This window comes from Nanorana parkeri, unplaced genomic scaffold, assembly GCF_000935625.1.
Source record: "Nanorana parkeri isolate BGI_ZX_2015 unplaced genomic scaffold, ASM93562v1 scaffold49, whole genome shotgun sequence".
Lineage (NCBI taxonomy): Eukaryota > Metazoa > Chordata > Amphibia > Anura > Dicroglossidae > Nanorana > Nanorana parkeri.
The window spans coordinates 2,923,424-2,927,670 of record NW_017306317.1 but is presented as its reverse complement, the minus strand read 5'-3'; positions in this window follow the sequence as shown (position 1 = coordinate 2,927,670).

Sequence of the window (4,247 nt, the reverse complement as noted above, 5' to 3'; positions counted from 1 at the left end):
CTAAAAAAAACTCATTCTGGTGCTAGTGTGGAACACGCGTGCTCGTTATGGCTGTAGTTTTGGTAAAATGCAGCTATATATAATGTGCTAGAAGCCTATAGTCTTCCATCTCTTCACCAGATGGGAAACAAAGTTTCATAGACCTTTTTATTATTGTGTTCTGTCAAACTAATCCCTTTCTTAAAGAAAACGCAAACCTTGCAAGGCCAAATTCTTATGTTACTTTGAGAATTTTGTTAATGCAGACAATGCTTCAACATATTAAATGATTTGTTTTTGTGATACCGCTTTAAATTGCCTTGAAATTCATCTACCTATAACTTTTTACTGTATAGAATACAATGTATTATAACAAGGCAAATTGTAATATATTTAACCCTGTACTTGTTATGTCTGTCACTTTTTATTTTTTTTTTCTATTCTCTGCCCTTGAAATGTATTGCAACTTAATGTGACATTAAAATCTAGATTTTTCTATTTGTAAGAGTAGAATTTGCTTGTAACACACGATCATATGCTTTGGTTCTCGAAAATGTATGAGAACAATATTGGGACATTTTACTATGTGGCCTTATCCTCCTTATGTGGTTGAACGGTTTGAGGATCTTCTGAATTACTGAAGAAGCACTGGGTCAGCAGATGAGTGATTATACTAGCCCAGTTTCTTCTGTAAATGAGATTGTACAGGTCCCAGTAAAGCTAAAGGTTCCATCAAATGTATAATTTCAGGTTTTGTTTTATTATGGTTGTCTTAACTACAATCTCTAAAATTACTAGCCGATACCATGTACTGGTACCCTGTTCCACCCCGTTATCAGGAAGTCGGCCGGCAGATCATGACATGTTGCCCACCTTCCTGATTTCCTGTGAAGACTGTGTTCTAATGAAAGAACACCAGCTTCACTTGCGAGGCTGCCTGGCTTCCTGGCCAATCGGGAAACCGGGCGGTGAGTCATGACCCGCCTCCCGGCATACTGATTGGCTAGGAAGCTGGTTTCACTTGTTCCTAGGCAGCCTGCCTTCCTAACCAATCAGGAAGCCGGGCAGCACATAATGACCTGCCAGTCTGCCTAGCAACAAGTGAAGCCGGCTTCCTAGCCAATCGGGAAGGCAGGTCAAACCCCACAGCCTGGCTTCCTGTTTGGAAAGAAAGCAGCCTCCATGCTCCCTCGGTACTGCCGGTCAGAGAGAGATCTTCCTCTGACCAGAAGTTCCAGTATTGGAGACAATTATCTGATATTTGGGTGAGTACGAATCCTTGCCCAAATACTCGGTATTGGCACTAATACTAGTATCTGTGCATCCCTAGATAAAATAAATTTAGAAACAAGCCCAGTTGAATGACACTCACTACTACTACTAGATCAAATATTAGGCATTATTTGGAGATATACACTGCCTGGTCAAGAAAAAAAAGTCCCACACACTAATTTTTAGTTGGACCGCCTTTAGCTTTGATTACGGCACACATTCATAGTGGCATCATTTCAATGAGCTTATAATGTCACAACATTTATTTATATCCAGAGTTGCATTCATTTTTCACCAAGATCTTGTGGTGATGATGGGAAAGTCGGACCACTGCAAAATGTCTACTTCAGCACATCCCAAAAGATTTTCAATGGGGTTAACGTCTTGACTTTGTGGTAGCCAATGCATGTGTGAAAATGCTATCAATTTGAGCCCGAGGAATCTTCCCGTGGTCATCTTGGAATATACCAATGCCATCAGGGTCATTCGATACATTCAGGTAGGCAGCAGACCTCATTTTTGGAGACGATAATGTTGCTGAACCTGACCAACTGAAGCAACCCCAGATCATAACGCTTATCCAGATTTATTTTACAAACCTGGAAATGTAAAATGTACAGCTATTTCCAGCCCTAACCACTGCCCATTGAGCTAATCCCCAAAATACTGTATCACTTACTTTAGCCTAAAGCGGACTGTGCTCTTTAACCCATAACCCTTTTTTGTTTTTCAGCAGCCAGGAAAATAGTGGTATCAGCCCCCATGCTGGTGCACTAAGTGCCCAGGCCTAACAATGCTCCATTGCTTGGTGTGCTGTCAGTCTGACAATCTGAACATGCTTATAGGAGGAAAGATCACAGGTATGGCCTCCTCCAGTCTACTGCTACTGCTTTTCCATTGTTTAATTCGGATAGAGGTGGGTCCTTGACCAAACAGTTTTGACTAGCTGCAGCAATGTAAGGTCACTGACTTGGGTCTTCTGTGTGGCTTGATTGCCTGAATCAAGCCACACAGAAGGGTGGCTACTTGTGTTCCCCATGGTCCCTGTGTGTGTTTGTAAAGTAGCCAGCACTCTAAGCTCACTCCCGTGATGGACAACAATCTCACATTTGGTTTACTAATTTGAAGTGAGACTTTAGTCTTATCACGGGAGCAAGCTTGGAGCGGTGGCTACTTCAGATATTCAGATATTAAAGAAGAACTCTGGGTAGAATTATTCTTAAGGCTTGCAGAAGGGCTAGAGTGTAAAATAAAATGATACTCGCCTGAACCCTGCAGCTGGCTGGTTGTTAGAGCGCTCCCTCCAGCCTGTCTCCATTTCTGCTCCAGTGATGATATGTCCCTCGGCATCCTCACATCCAATACACAGTGTATTTGACGTGATGACTCAAGGATCCTTAGAGTGCTGGAGAGGATGGGAGGAGAGGCTGGGAGGACTGGTCTAAGAGCAAGCCGGATCAGGGAAGTACAACTTTTTTTTATTTTGCACCAGAGAGGAAAATGAGCACCTGACCCTTGTGGTGCAGGGGTAGCCCCACTGTGAGGGTTGAGTATTCTTTTTCTCAGAGTTCTGTAATCTTTGCAAGGACATCACTGAATGGAATATTCTGTCCAACACCAGGAATACAAAAATGTGTATACTGTAAGTAGTTGCAGCTACAAGACTAAACCAGGGTACTGGGTACAGACAGATCAAATGTTGGCCAATTCAGAGTATATTATGGTGAAGAAGAGAGGGGGAGGTGTTCGGTAGTTCTAACACACTTCCTGTCCTAGGGTGACAAAGCTGCTCCTCCATTGATTCAGTACAGTAACTGAGTGTTGTCATTTTAGGACATGAAGTGTCACTGGCAGGATCACCAGCTGAAAACAAACCCTTAAAAAACATGTTGTACATTTAACCCCTTTATGACTGAGGCCTTTTTTTAATTTTTTTGCACCCATGTTATATTCCACATTTTAGGCCTGAAAATTACTTAAAACCCCCCCCAACATTATATATTTTCTGAAAGCCAAGACCCTATAGAATAAAATGGTGGCAGTTGCAAATTTTTATGTTGCACGATATTAGCGCAACTCCTTATCAAACCTCAAAATGTAGTGAAAAATGCACTTAAATGCCCCAAAACACAAAATACCCATTTGTTAATAAAATATGAGGTTACAAAGAGTAAATAGTTACCCATCATGGCCAGGTTAAAAATTGTGTGCGTCCGTGAAACAGAGATAAAGTACCCCAAAAAGTCCATAGACGCTTTTAAAGACCCCCAGGTCATCAGTTTAGAGAGACACAAAAAAACTGCTCCTTGAATTATTGCTCTCACTACGGCGTGCGCGGCAATATGCAACATGTGTAGCGTGTTCGTCGTTTTCATATGTAGGCGCACCGGACGCGTGTTTACGTGAAGACGCGCAGGGGACTTTAAAACATTTTTTATTTTTAGATTTATTGTATTTCATTTTAATTTTAAAAACTTATTTTTTTAAATTTGTTATCACATAGGGGGCTTACAAGCTCCCCATGTGATAGCAGCGACAGTTACTCTTTAAGGTGATACTGGGGTTCCAAAAGACCCCCAGTGTCACCTTTACACTCCAAATAAGCTATTGAAGTGCAGATCGCACTTCAATAGCTTATAGCTGGGCTTCAGGAGCCCGGAACTGATGCAGTCTGCATCGCTCCCGGTCCCATAAAACAGGGAGGGGATCGATGAACGGAGGTTCGTCCATCTCCTCCCCAGCTCCCGCTGACACCAGAGAAGCCGGACCCTTAGGAGGGACAACGGAGCCCGGGAAGCACGGCAGGGGTATCGCTTCTATGGCCCTTCACCGGGCCATAGAAGCGATCTGGCAACAGCTGAGTCGGCAGAATCGCTTCTATTGTACAGCCGACAGTCGGCTTTACAAGTTTCAACAGGGTCTGTTTAAACAGCCCCGATGCTAGCGACATACACTGTACATCGTTAGTCGTGAAGGGGTTAAGGACTGGTATGCTG